The 15,870-nt window shown below is 34.7% G+C and overlaps 1 protein-coding gene across 7 annotated transcripts in view; it reads left to right on the top strand.

Moving 5' to 3' along the window:
- Positions 1-15,870, top strand: part of Ptprd (protein tyrosine phosphatase, receptor type, D) — a 2,098,812-nt gene that overhangs the window by 243,796 nt on the left and 1,839,146 nt on the right. For all 7 annotated transcript variants that reach the window (XM_013516335.1, XM_013516328.1, XM_013516331.1 and 4 more), the window contains exon 2: positions 1,971-2,026. The gene's annotated coding sequence lies outside the window, so the exon portion shown is untranslated. The remainder of the gene's footprint in view (positions 1-1,970; positions 2,027-15,870) is intronic.

Genomic DNA, 15,870 nt, shown 5'->3' with positions numbered 1-15,870 from the left:
AAAATGAGAATAATTTTAAATATATGTGAGATAAAGTGTGATATTTCAGTATATGTATATGATATGTATTAATCAGATCATACCAAATAAATTAACATTCGATATCCATTGTTATTATTTTGTTTTTGTTGTGTACAAGCCCTTCTCCTGTATTTATTCATAAAATACATGATAACGGATGAAATATAGTCACTCCCTTGAAGGATATTTTTTAAATTTATTCATTTAACAACATTTATTTAATCCCCAGGAGAAAATGTGCTAGTAAATAAAATTATTAACAGAGGAAAACACATATGTGTCTTTGAATTTACAATCAAATGATCCTTTAAAATTATTTTTTCTTAAATCTCTAAATGTACTATTTTCATTAGATAATTATGCAAGCAAATGTTGAAATTTATTCTATGTAAAATGGCACACAGAAGTTACTAAAATTAAAATAAACCAGGTTATACTTTAGATAACTGCTTGCCTAACATGTCATGTTTTCTAACCTGTACATTAATTACTTATATGTATTTTTCTGTTACTGTAAAGTTTCAGTACCCATTATGTTTCTTTACCTTTTCAATTCTATTTTCATTTTTGAATTAATATATATTTATATTAAATTTATAGGTATATAAAAAGCCTCATGGCAATTCTGAGATGTTTAGAGTTATCAGAGCATTTGTTTATAAATATGTTGTATATTCTCCTTGATTAAATATGATTAATATAATCATAAGTAAACAGACTAGTAAATTGTTACCTCAAAGTGACACAGTGCAAATCCAAAGGCACACTCAAGTCAATACGACTTGATGGTCTCTCAATGAAATGGATGTGAAGTCCATACTAATTAGCTTATAAATCAGACTGATACTGAAGTTTATTTGGTCCAGCAAGACTACCTACTGTCAAGCAATCAAGCACCACTCCTTTAATTGCAATTTATTCCAGCAACCACAACTTATTGATCCTAGCATACACTTATGCCACAGCAGTATCATTATTTGACTTTATTCTAACAGCTTTGAAAGGTTAGAAAGTTACAAACCACTGTGAAAGAGACCATTAAAAAGTTTGTTAATATTGCTTCAGATTCTGTGTCACGCAGTGCCAACCATACATGGAATATACAAGGTGTGATAAAAAGAAAGGCATGCAATATGGGCTGGTAGTTTTATATCAAATATAAAATACAAACAAAAGCGAATGAGGTATATATTACATTTTATAGACAATTAGTAGGTAACAGGAATTAAAAGAATTTCCTTTGAAATGCTAGACATTGAAATGCAGAAAACATTCGTCTAATTTCAAGCACATGTTTCATTCCTTGCAGGATTTCTTGCAAGATTTTGGTACAGGGACCATTCCGTGATACTATGAACATCTCAACACATGCTTAGTGATACCGAAATTATGGTGGAATAGTGTTATCCTCACGGGCTTTGCCGTCAATATGGCCTTTAAATACATAGCTTCAACATCTGACCACTTTCATTTCTTCAGTGTATTACTTCTTGTAAGCCAATTTTTTTGATCATTTAAGTATTATGATTGTGGAGTTTTATTTGGAAAATTTCCGTTCACTGCACAGTGTATGCAACGTGCCTGGTATGATACCTCTTGCAGCTGCAGAGATTATTTCATTAAGGGAATTTAAAGGGGCTTAGCTTATGTGCATTTCCCACATACTTTCTGAGTAGGTCTGAGTAACTAATTAGCAATCACAACCTTTCATGAATTCTCTGTCAACCTTTGACTATAGCTAGGCCAGATTGAGAGTAGCCCAAGTAAGACATCAAAAAGCAGAGCCCCTGGACTACCTCTTTATATCCTTCAGAGAAGCTCTGCTTATGATGCTTTAATGTTTTACTCTTCCAGTAAGTTTCATTGACAGAATAAATATATTAACCAATTTTTTTTCTACAAATTAATGTAAAAGTAATGGATCTAGTTCAATCTCTTCATTTTTGCAGGTGAAGAAATAAAGCATCAAAGAAGTAAAGGACCTTGGCTCACAGTCACCTTGCTAGTAAGTAATTCCTGCATGTCTGTTATCCTCCAGTTGTTGGGTTCGATGCTTTGTGTAACAATGGCTTCTCCTTTCAGATGAAAGGGGTCAAAATTTATAAGAATATTTTCTGTCACTTTTTATGCCTCATTTATGTACCACTTGCATTCAATTTTGCTCTACCCTGGAGAACTCTTATAAAATGGATTGTGGGTAGTTCTTTTTCAGAAAAGACATGTAGTTTATGACATCATGTATCAAAAACAAAAATTTGGGATCTATTTGAATATTTTCCGTGTCCTAGGTCCTCCCGGTGAATCGGTCCATTGAATCTCCATAAAAATATCGTGAAAGAGAATGATTTTGCGTCTGTTTTTCAATTAAACTTAAGACTCTAAAATGATTGTCCAAGTACATAGAGTTACTTAATATCAGAGTTAGGTTTCAACTCTCAAACTTTCAGAGTTCAAAGATACCAAGTTTTGAGACCATAAAGTGTGATACTTAATTGTTATACTTAAGAACAAAAAGCCAAGATTGATAAAATAATTCATAATCTCAGACCAGAGTAACATAACTAATTTCATATTTTGCCTAATTCATACTGTCCTATGAATTGACACAGCATATATGCTGTAAACATTGATATCATCTTTCTATGGACCTCCAACTAGCAATTATTTGAAAATCATGTTAATGTAATGGCCTTAAACATAAAGATATCTAGAAACAAGGATAAATGTTGACAACTCATGTGTATAACCTTACCACAGTTAAGAAGTTGGTGATTTGTCAAGTTAAATGAAATGAACATTTAGAGGAGGAATGCTTTATCTATTATTATATGGAAGAATTTGTTAAAATTGTGATTGGCGTTTTGAGCTGGAGAAGATATAGAAATGTGGACTTAAAGGACAATAACAGAAACATAGAGGTGGAAAATGTAGAGGAAATTTGGTAATATAGAATAGGCTAAATCCTGGAGGAAGATAAGGAAGAGTGAGGTGATATTTCAAAATGGTAGATTGGAATTTATTGGTGAAAGTCTTTGAAGTCTGGTTTTCAAAATTATATTTTACTTCATCAACAGAAAGTCATTAAAATTTCAGTGTTGTGTTGTTCTTTGTTGTTCTAATCAATTCAGTGCTAAAGTTGGACCTGTGTCTTTAGGAAAAATGATAGATGTACTAAAAGATGGGAGAGTAAAACTAGCAAGATGAATGGGGGTAAGATATTGAGATCCTGTGAAATATCTTCCTTCCAAAGTTTTTCTGAGTATGAAATAGCTTATTGCATATACTGTAGTTTCTTACACATAAGCAGACATGAGTCTTTGTTTTGAGTATTTTTATAAATTCTATGGCTTTATTATTAATTTAATTACATCTTAATCTTTTGGTTTCTTAAACTTCTCAAAAGTTCCACTGGAGACTACATAAAATGATAGTAAATACACAAAATTTATTTAATATTTAAGTTTAGAAGAGCATAATTTGTATACATTACAGTGTCAAATATTCAGTTATACCTAACATTTTCCAAATAAATAGTCTATTCAAATATGCAGTTGGTTGAGAGATATAATTCTTTCAATGAATGTCTAAATCCAATTAGGATAGAACATTTTGAAGACCAAATTTTAGCATATTGAATAATATATCGTACCTGTCTGTGGATCTATGTATCTGTGTAATCTACCTGTACATTTTTCAGAAATTTCAGATTAAAAATTAATTTGGAGCTCAAATTATATGCACATATAATGTGACAATGAGGAAAGAATTTCTGTTTTACAAATGACAATTATTAAAGTGATTTAATGTAATATACTTTATTTTTTCTTCATATTTAATAAACCAGAAAAGGCCACTAGGTTTTAAAATTATATAATTAAACCTAAAGCTCTTTTAGAAAGCAAATAATGTAGCAAAGTTCTATATATGCTAATATTTGCTGATCTTGCCAATTCACGCTAATTCACCTAGTACAGTTTGTTGCAACTCCTAAACTGACCTCCCTTGGCTGTTTATTTCTTTATTGTGAATCTGGATATATTCCATCTCTGTCTGTGACAATGGGCTTGATCCTTACCTCCAAGTATTAAATTTTCTATTGTCCTTTAGAGTTTAGTTCTAATACTATTGCTCAGGTTTCATCAGTACCTTAGTAGCACATCTCAGGTGTAGCCCTTTGCAGTGCCTGCCCTATTATAATTTGGTTACTTTTTTCCCTTCTTCACTAATGAAAAAGTATGCTCCTCCCTCTTTCCTTTCTTTTTGTTAGCAATCCCCAAACACACGGAATAGACATAAAAATTTTCTGCACTTAATTTTTTCTGGCTGCTGGATCTCCTCGACTTCCTGACCCCAGCTTTTCTTCCTGTTCGTACTTATAACTGAATTCTGGGCCATGGAACAAAAGCAAAGTTATGTGTCCCCTTTTATGGCTCATGAACACTTCCTGCAGGTGGTCCTACGTGAGATGAACTTGGGAGACTTAGAAAACCTGCGTTCCTCCAAACCTCATCATTTCTGATCCCTTTACCTTGCTACTTACCAATATTCTATCCAGACTCGGGATTCATTCTTGGCTTTCACCTAGTTTTGGCTCAATATTGCTTAGAATTGTACAATATTTAGTAACCTTACAAATAATTATATTCATAACCGAAACAAAGCAATGAATGATCCAAACATTACTATATGGAGGGTTGCACTTATTTACCTTTGCCTGGTATATTTTCATGTTTTATATGAATATCTGAGAACGTTTTTCAGAATCTCTTCCCACATTATGGAGAAATTTTACCATAAAACAATGTTGGGTTTTGTAGAATGCTTTTACTGAATATACTGATAAGATCATGTGATGATTTGCTTTAGTATATAAGTACGTTGGAAAAGCATTACCTTTTACAATTTTAACATAAAGAAATATTGGCCTATCATCTTATACAATATTTCCATAGTGTTCTTAATTTACTAAATTGAAGAACCATTTTCAGTCCCCCTTCAATCTTTAGTTTGTACTTAGATTTTGTACAATAACTAGCTTTAGCACCTGTACATTAATATCAGAATAGTCTAAGTACACACTAGGCAAAAGCGCCTGCCTAGCAAGTGCAAGGTCGTGAGTTCGGTTCCTGGTACTGGAGAAAAAACAACAACAACAACAAAAAAATAAGTACACACTAGGTATTATTCCTCACATAAACAAGCTTGTGCAGATGGCCATTTTTTTTTTTTTTTGCATTTTGCATGTTAGGAATTAAAATGAGGGAGATTGAATCACCTTTATGTGATTTCCATAACAAGTCGGGCATAGTGGTGCACGCCTCTAATCCCAGCACTTGGGAGGCTGAGACAGGAGGATCAGTGCAAGTTCGAGACCAGCCTGGGTTGCAAAGTGAGCTCAAGTTCAGGCTGAACTGCATAGTGAGACCCTGTCTCAAAAAGAAAAAAAAAAAAAAAACAGAAATGATTTCTGTAACATATAATGGAGATAAATTACCTTGAGTAACACAAATATAAACATCACCGTATTTAAAGCATCAGTTCAGATGTTGAGAAGACGGGAAATCTCTATTGAGTGAAAAGATATAGGTGCTCATAAGGTGGTTTCAGAAACCTGTATGGAGCAAACCTAAAATGTGCAGGAGAAGGGATGCTGATTTTATAATGGACTTGGGCTCCTTGTTATGACTTATTTAGACTAACAAACCACTTCAGAGTAAACTTGTCATGCTATCATGTTGAATTTCTGTGCAAAGTGAAATTCCATTGACCTAAGGGCAAGCTGAATTGAAATACTAATAGCTTTAGTAATGTTTTTGCAGAGAATAGATGAGGTCTTCAAATATATCCTAGGTGTGTCATGGATGTAGCTTAATTAGGTAGGCTGAGTTTAAAATTCCTCCCTTCTTAAAATAGAAGTGAATGTTGTATTTCTCTCCACCACGCCGTGTACCCCTCCCAACAAAAATGAAATTAGACAGAAGCTGATTCCACTTCATCAGTGCCACCAGTTAATTGGCTGAAGGTGTCTGCTTCTGAGTCGTTTTTAGAAACAATTGTATCATTAAATCGCTGAAAATGTAGTGTCAGCAGAAATAGAGCAAATAGCTGCAGAAGGGAGGAAAAATATGAACAGTGCAGCTCCTTTGATATCTTCCTGCCCTCCTTTCCCGTGTCTATTGCTGAACAAGCTATAAACAAAATGTGAGGGAGCACAGGCTGGTGTGTGACTGCCTCCCTCTCTGGGAAGCTTGCTTACTGTGTTCCTTTGCTCTCCTCTGACACCTGAGGCAAACCCCCCTGATTCGTGCTTCAGAGCTCTACTCCTTGGTGCTGCCTCTGTTTTTCTCCAGGTCCAGTTCATTCACTGCAAACCCCTCTCCTTCTTTTTAAACTTTGTTCAGCTAGTCATTCAACAAATACTCATGGAACCAACTCCCGTGCCAGAGATAATTCCACAATGCTGAAATACACCAGGGAACACCACAGATAAATACCTTTAGGACCGAGTTCACGTGGAGGTGATAGAAACAGATAGTAAGTTGGATGCATAATAAATCTTTCCATTATGTAAAATGTTAAAGATGATAACAAGAATGCAGGAAGGGAAATGCAGAGTTCAGGGAGTTGCAGTTTTAAATTGGGCAGTCAGAGGCTTGTGAGAACTGGTATGCTCTCTTTAGATGCTCCTTGCGTGCTGGTTAGAGGCAGAGGGTCTTCCCTGGGAACGTCTTATTCCAGCTTTGTCACGTTCTAGCTCTGTGACCTTGGGAAACTTACTTTTCTTCTCCTGGTTGCAGTTTTCTCGTCTTCAAAGTGAGGAATGTGTTAGGGTCTATTGAGATTTATTCTAGATGAAGGAATTAGAAGAAAGTTTGCAGTATATTTCACATACTGCCTATAGTGCATAAATACTAGGTGAATTTTACTGACAGTATTTCTGAAATTTGTACACATTAATTTACAGTCAGAGTAGTTTGAAAACTCAAAGACGTTTCTTCTCTTTTTAATAACCTGAGCCTCAATTTTATGATCAGGAGAATGGAGGTATCCTGTACTACTTAGAGATACTGTGAGGATTCTAAGAAAGTTCATGTTAAATCTCCATAGAAGGACGTGGTTCAGGGCCATTTCTGTGCCATTCCCCTCCAAGCCATTGACACGCTTTGACACCCTCTCACATCAGAGCTGCAGAAAAGTCTGAAACCTTGCAGCACGTCATAGTATTTATTATGCACTCACTCGTGCAAGGGTTTACTGTATTTCCTCCCTTCTAAAACATCAGAGAGGGTTAAGAGCACACTGCTGACTTACTAACAACATTTCAAGGGGAAACACATTCCCACGTTAAATGCAATCATCAAGTAAGTGACGTGTCTTGACTTAAAAATGATTTCAATGGGGAAAATAAATGCGGTTTAGAATCAAGGAAATGTGAAAGTTTCTGCTGATCTCATTACTGCTCCTGTGTGATTACTCAGAAACTGTGTAATTCTGTGTATACTTCTTGTTTAACCCACTTGCTTGCACATTGAAAGGACTCAGTATTTCCTAAATGACGGGTCAATAACTGCATAATTCTTCAAATAAAGGAACTTATTTAAGTTTATGCACAAATATAAGAAAAAAGAGGGGTGTCACAGGTTTTCACCTACTGAAGGGTTTGTCCATTAAAAATTGTGTAAAAAAGTAAGATTTTATTTTGGGTATCAGTATGCATGAAAAAATTAAAATGGTTTGTATCTGGCTATTGTGTGATTAGTTAGAACTCTTTTTGGTTGCGATTTACAGAAACAATTTGGGATAATGAGAATCAAGGGGGAATTTTCTGTAAACATTCAGGACTCCAGAGGCATAGTGAGTACTCCTGAGTAGGAGCGGAAGTAGGATTTTGACTGTTCCACTTCTGGCATCGAATTTTGTGTGAGTCACCTCTTACTGGTTAACAAACCATGCCGGACTGAGTAGCGCAAGACAGTATTTAGATCAAGAACTCACTCAGGGGACAGAGAGAATGTGTTGCCTCTATACCACCGTGTTTGGCCTCTCAGAGGGAAGACTTAGGAGCCAGCCTGTTTTCTGAAAACTCACTGACAGCCTCCTTCCAGCTAAACAGGATTTGGTTAATTTTCATAAAGTTCTTCTAGCTTCCAGAAACTGCCTGTGGAAGTTTGCCTGCAATGCCCAAAAGGTTTTGGCTGTTCCAAAATGTGTTGCTCTTTGTTGTGGTAGCACTCTTCACATATGCTGGTATCTGTATTCATCAGTATTTGGCAAGAGTAGAACCACTATGGTGATACAGAAGAAGGTATTTATCCTAGGGTGGGAGATGGAATGCTGGGAGATGCTGGGTGTTGCCTCTTCGTCTGGTGTTGAACCTCAGGTTTCTATAAGGTGGCTGGGCTACTACTCAAAAGTGAAACATGACTGCTAAATAGGGGAGAGCAAGCCCCAAACTAAAACCCATGAGGACCAAGTGCAACTCATGAAGATGAATTAGAGCTCGCTTCTGTCTGCCACAACCACTGATAGCGATGATACAGATGATCTCTAGGGGGAGTTGGCAAACCTCCAAAGGCACACATGGAAACATAATTCAAAATTAGAGGAGGTTAAGGAAGACAATCAGCACAAGCGTAGGGAACTACCTCCCCAGTGCTCTCCCATGCACAAGATAGCGTGTTGGCAAATTATGGATATGTGCAAGCTGCCGTAGACCCCAATACCCTACATACACCTTTATAGAGTAAAAATAATGGCCATTTCTCTACTTACCCAAACATATGCAAATTTTTTTTTTCTGTGGCCAAATATATCTTGAAACCACATAGGAAAACAAATTATAGAAAATAAAATCCTACCTTTGGAAAAACAGCAGAATAACTTTTAAAACATAGATTTCAATTGATGTGACAAGATTTTTCAATTTGCTACAACCTAATCTGAACAGGGAAGCAAGAGAAAATTCCTACAAAGCACTTCTATGTTATATAAACTGATAGCTGCCATGCTAAATATATGAATGAGATAAGGAAAAGACTATTTCAAAAAAAAAAAAATAAGAACACAGTAGAACAGGTATACAAAAAAGCTCAACTTTAGTTTCTAACTTCGTGATTTCAGTTTACAGATACATATGCATAAAGGTAAATTTCATTATTTAAAATACAAAAAAATTGTATAAGACTTCACTAGTCATTCAGTAGTAACATTGCTTAATATATCAGACTATTTCATGAAAATCAAAATAGTTATGAAATTTTAACAGAAGAAATAAATATCCTATCACATTAAATAAAAAGTATAAAAATGGTGTATGACACATAAATTCAATAATGTGAATGAATATAAGCATAGCAATTTTATACATGTTACAGTACGATAGGAGGGTTAATTTTCTTCACTTTTCTGGTTTTTTACCACTTTTGTACAAAATCATGTGTGCTTTCAAAATTTTAAAAAGCAGATATTCATGGTTAATGGCGTAGCCACAGGACATTAGGCCTGCAATGTACTTACTAAGTTGTTTCAATCAAAAGCCAACGGGGAATGACCATCTGATTAGCTTATACATCAGAAGTGCAAATAGAATTTTCACTGGCACACTTTATGATCTTCCAGGCCATCCAGCGACATGATCTGCAGCTGGATGAAAGCAGGCATTAATTAAAAATTTTTTTCCACAAACAGTAATATTATTAATCTCATTTTAACCTAATTCATTGGAATATGCATATTTTTGAAAATTATTTTACAGTCTATTTAACCACTGATAACTATTACAATAGTTGTTGTAATAAAGAAATGACAGCAAAATAAAATATAACGAGGTCTGATAAAAAGCCACCAGTGTACGTTGTATTTGTTGTCAAATGTAATTAATGTCTGAATAATTTGATGAACATAATTATGAAAATGATATTTTAGAATATTAGAAAAGTCATTTGGGAAAGGTAAAATCAAAGTTTGCAGACATCTCCCTTCCTCAACAAATGGCAATTGACTTCCAGGGTACTCACTAGTGTGCTAGATACAGCACCTGGAAAGCAATAGTGTGATCAATAAAACATACTTCAGTTTTACTTTCTAAAAGCAATACTTTGATGCTGAAGACCTAATAGAGCATACGTTTTTCACAGTGCAGTCAAATTTTAGGAAGCTAGAGAAGAACTCAGGCGACGTTAATGATCAAGCAAAAGAACTAGGATGATCAGATCTTCTATCCACATGACATTTTGACTGGCCAGTGTTGGAATAAAATGCAAAGCCGTAAGTGCAAAAGAAATCACCTTCTGGTTTTAAAATTCTGTCAAGCAGAACTCCTTTCCTCATGTTAGCTCTATCTCTACTGTAATTAAGAAATGATCCTTTTACTGGGTTGAATTGAACTGATGCCCTCTGAAGGCAGGCGCTCACAGAATATATAATCAAACGCTCTCCAAGTGCATGAAATTCTAAAGCCTTACTTCAGTAACTCATTCGAAACCTCACAGGAATACTTGACAATTGCTATGTTTGCTTAATACCAGGAGATAAAATGGCTTTGTTTAAGAGATCTTTTTCCTCTTCTCTGTGTACTTCTCTAAGTTGCTAACAAGCTCCTATGGGCAGAGTGAAGGCTGTAGCAGTGTATGTATGGGTGTGTGATGTGCATTTTTAAAATTTAGTTTCTTGTAGTACCAAATCTTAAAAATGTGAAAAACGTTGCTCTTCTTTCTTTTTATATTTCCTCATTCTACACTCCCTGGTGAGAATATACTTTAAAATAATAGGTGTAATTTAATAGCTATCATCATCAAAAGCAAATAAAAAGGAGTGTTGAATTTGGTGTTAGGAGCTGCTGATATAGTGTTCTGGAAGAGCCCCAGGCTAGATATGCATACTATGGCCCTTAACATTCCTTACAAGTTTTAGGTTTTTTTCCTAATGTGTGTGGGACTAATGGAATCAAGTTTTTGTTTTGCCTAATGTTATTTTGCTTTTAAAATCGAAGCATAGTTACAGGAACAGGAAGTTAAACAACTTTTCTCGTTCTTATTTATCTCAACCTTGGGGAAAGAGAAGTTTTACAATCAGGGCTGCATGTGTTGGACTGCAGGGCAGTAAGATACATATTGCAGGGACTCAAGGACTTTTCTTCTCGAAGGTATCAGTGATTGGGCTTGGTTCTTTGCAACATCCCTGGCACAACCATGCAGCGCTCACAGGGAGCCCATTTGACAAGCTTGACATGAGCTGCAGACATGGAAATGTGTGCCCTGATGTAAAGGAAGGGAAGATGATCGATCACTTCTTGTACTTCTTGTCTCAGGAGGCTGAGAAAGGGGAAAAGTAGTTTCAAATAGCACCTCTCATGACTCGCCTTTGCTAGTGGGATGCTTTTCTTTTCCTGAAAAATTGCCTAAAAAGTGTTTCAATACATATGAACTTCATGTGAACTCCAGATCTTTTTAATATTTATGCAGAACAAAGCATCCAAACAAATTTTCATGTTGAGCATTCCAGAGATTAGTTTAAAATTGGTAGCCAATTTTGTTCAGTGTAATAGTAAATATAAATGGAAGTCCTGAAAATAGTTCTAGTACTGTCATCATTAATTATTAGGAAATGCTAGATTATAAAATAGGGGAATATATTATGATAAATTTGTCTCAAAGATATTCCTTAAGGTACTAAATGATATATGTGATCTGGTAGCTTCTGTCAGTTTACTATCAGAATAGTACAGCAGTTAACTTCAAGAAAATAGCTTGCCTTCGCTATAACTACAACTAATTGGCTTTCCTCATCAATCCCTACTGAACTGAGATCTAGAGAACTGGAACATGTTATAATATGTGTATACACACAGCTATATGTAACATTTATATATAATGTATATAATATACACACATATGTGCATTTGTTATCTCAGTGCCTAGCAAATATCCTAGTATAAAATCAATGGATATGTCATTCAAATTACTGAAATATTATTTTCAGCAGCAAGTCTCTGGAGATTATCACGTGTGTAGATGGGCCCTACTATAGTACTAATGCTTGGATTCGCATAGCTCTATTGTAGTCGAAGATGTTTTCTATAGACCGTGCTTTAGACACTCATGTTTCTGATGTTCCCCTCATGATCACAACTGAGAGGTTGTTCACAGAACATTTTTAAACCAGAAAAAAATATGTCTTCATGAACCAGTGTAGAATACATATTTCTATTCAGAATTATTGTAACATATACAACCATATAAATAGTTATGTAAAAATGAGAGGTATTTCTCTGAAGAGAATTTATAGGTGAATTTTGTCTTCATACGTCTCTGCATTTCTGTTTCCAAAAGTTCTGTATTACTTACATAATTAACATTTTTAATAAAACCAAAATATAACATAATATGAGACATAAAGTAGGTGAAAAATCAACTACACATCTTATTAAGAAGAGAGCAGAACTATGGCAATTTGAGCTAGTTTAAATGATACAAATTTTGATTTCTGAGTGAGTAATATTTTATTTAGCAGATTGAAACTTTAGTTCTGCAAAGAATATTTTCTGCCCTCATACCAGTACCTTGATAACATGCTTGAAAAACTAGCACTAAAAGGTAGATATTAAATTGTGACAAAATATCAATCTATCAGTAATGTGCTATTGTGTGTGGGCTTTTGAGATCTAACAATGGATGACAATAAATATTCAAATTTGAGGTTTGGCTCACTGGCATATTTTATAATCTGTTTATTCTTACCATGTGTATTTCAAAGTTCTATATTATTAAAGAGTTTTAAACTGTTTTAGTTCACAAATTAATTTATTTACATGAAGAATATCAAATTAAGTATTGGCAAATTTAATACATTTAAGCCCCTGTTCTGATCCAATTTCTAAAATATCCATGTCAGCATAAAGAGCCTCATTTCAGGCCATTAGTTCTTTACCTGAATGATCTAACAGCATTTTGTGAAGGAACACAAAAATCGCTGACCCTAGCAGAGAGGTTTCACATTTGGTCTAAGACTTTTGAAAATTTTTCAGTCAAATATGGTAAATTGTTTTTCTATTTTCCTTTGTTTTCTCCTTATTTTTTTATTATAGCAAAAGCAAACATATTTATATAGGAGGAAACATATAACTACCTTAATAATATGTGTGGGCATAAATTTTTCTCTTTTAGTATTTGTTCTCATATCCCCCTCAATGTAAGAACAAGATTATGTGAAACAATTTGTTTGTTGTATACAGTCTTATTACATACTAACTTGTGAATTTTATATTCACTTTGACAAGTTGAACTAATGAAAACTGATGAGTTTTTTTCATGAGACTGTTCCTATTCACATCAGTAATGTATTCAATGATGAATTTCTTACACAAATAAAATTTCTCCTTTAGTTGTGATTCTGGAAAATCAGGCAGCAGTTATTTATTATTTAATATGCTGTGTATCTCAGGTTGAAAAATTCACTTAAGTTGGGAGTTCAGTTATCTCAGAAGTAATCACTATGTTTTTCAAAAACAATTTTTTTTTTATATTTTTGAGCTTCATTTAAGGCTTTCATAGCAAAAGAAATTCAGCAACTTAAATATAAAGAATGTTGTTTAGTAGTTTATAGTTTATTTATTAGTTAGGGTTAAAGATTGCATATATATCTGATAGGATGTCCTTACTTACAAATCAGTTTTCTATGAATTGAGCAAAAGTATGGTCAGAATGAGAATTTAAACGTTGCGTTTAGTATAAATCTTTTCTACTGTCTAATATATGTGTAAAATCTTGCTTCTAAAAATGTGGTCAGTAAGACAACAGTATCAGTGTAACCTTCGAGCCTTGTTAGAAATTCAGTTCAATACTAATTTCTATCAGTTCACTGAAAAGAAAGGTTTGTGCTTATATTGTCTGATCAATATTTCATGCCTATATCTTGTAACTGAAGCACCTAACTTGAAGGTAACAATATACAGTGTACAATGTTTTAACCACTGTTACACTCCTGCTATCCTGTTTTGAAATTTTGTGTCACTGTTTTTTGGTTTTTCTCTTTAAAATAAATAAGTAAATAGATAACCAAATAACAGGAAACAAAGGAAATTCAGTTTCAGGCACACTTCAATCTGCAGTGTAAACTGCACTTTACCAAATTTGATGCAGAGTTTGAGAAGCACCAATGCAGAACATTTCTCCATCTTGCACTGAGTTGGTTTGAGAAGTGGTAGGGTGCAGATTGGCACCTAGAGACCCCGGGGTCCTGAATGCCAGCTTTACCACACACTAGCAAAACAGCACGTCATATAATCAACCTGAATCTCCTCCCTAATGGAGTTAATGGGAGTATCCACTACAAATAGTTGTTAGAATCCTCATTTAAGTAAATTACAGGTGGATATTTTGCATGGGAAAATTTCATATATATGAATAGTACATGAAATCAAATTTGTCTTGTTAAATTGAGCATTGTACTGTTAAGTTAGCTGCAGATACTTAGAACACCAGGCAAAGACTTCTGGTAGCCATGCTAAAAATTGGTGAGGTGCCACTGTTGGTACAGCATTTCAGAAGTATGACGTAGAGCTTGTTTTCAAGATCTACAATTGGTCATTCAAAGAAGCCTTAAGTGCTTCTTTGAGACAGGAATGCCCAACAGAGATACTCTTCATCATAGCAGATTCTACAGGAAAATGTGTTCTATTTGGTTTCTTTTAAGAGTTTCTTTAGAGCAATGCACAAAAAATAGTTGGAGCAGACAAGGGTCTTCCAACATCTCGGCCTGATCAGTTCAGTCCACTCCAGAATCAGTGTAATGAGAGTTGTCTCAGACAGAAACACTGTACATTCTTTTAACAATGATAGTAGTATCAATATTAGCAGTCTAATCATTAATCAAACTAAAAATGTAGATTTTTATTGCTATGAAGTCATAGGCACCTGATTATCATAGATCATTTTTCTAATGAAATGAATCAAATTTCTTAAAATTAATGTTAAAATTTTGTTCAAACTACCATCAAGAAGATAGTATAAGGTGTTCATAAAAATCTACACTAATATTGGTTTAATTTTTTCTTATCAAAAAGAAAGGGGATGTCAGGGTATTTAATACTTGTTGACTCTTCTGATGTGAAGTTCTATATTGATGAATTCCATTTGTGAGTGTTGCTTCTCTCTATACAGAAGTGATAATCAGTTCAACTCCCAGCTTTATAAAGGGCTCTTACATTTTATAATTCCAGAAGAGTGAGAGAAGAAATGTCAGAATTTATGAAGTATTTGTTTTGTTTGAAGAAAAACGTGGATCTATATTTCAACTCACTTTAAGTGTTTTCAGGTTCTGCTGGTGTAATTCAGTGAAAGATAGCCTTCCAATTTATTTTTAATTTCTTTAAAAATTTCACAACAGTGCATTCTCAGGACTATTTTTTCCCTTAGAACATAGCAGCTTTTCTGATTTTTGCCTGTGCAGACAGTCATAAAATCATTCTTGATTAATTGCTGCTACCGTTTAGATCTGGGCATCCCCCAAACACCCACGTGTGACAAACCTGTCCACAGCCCTTGGCGCTGTTAGGACATCACAGAGACTTTCAGAAGTGGCGCCTCTTCAGGTCAATAGGAGCACGGCCTCCACAGTGACCGTAGGACCCTACGCACTTCCTGACCACGGGGTGAAGTTTTGCTTCGTATCACTCCCGCCATAAAATGCTACCCCAGACCCACAGCAACGGGGCCAATTGAGCATGCGCCGCATTCTCTCAAGCTTCGAGCCAATGTTCCTCCTAAGCTGATTATCTTACTAATGGAATTCTAACCAGGCTGCAATAGTCACATTTAAATTGAGTGATTGGGGCTAGGGATTTAGCTCAGC

Source organism: Chinchilla lanigera, unplaced genomic scaffold (assembly GCF_000276665.1).
Source record: "Chinchilla lanigera isolate Chin_1 unplaced genomic scaffold, ChiLan1.0 scaffold00033, whole genome shotgun sequence".
Taxonomy (NCBI): Eukaryota; Metazoa; Chordata; class Mammalia; order Rodentia; family Chinchillidae; genus Chinchilla; species Chinchilla lanigera.
The sequence above is the reverse complement of the archived record's forward strand: the minus strand, read 5'-3'. Positions and strand labels throughout refer to the sequence as shown.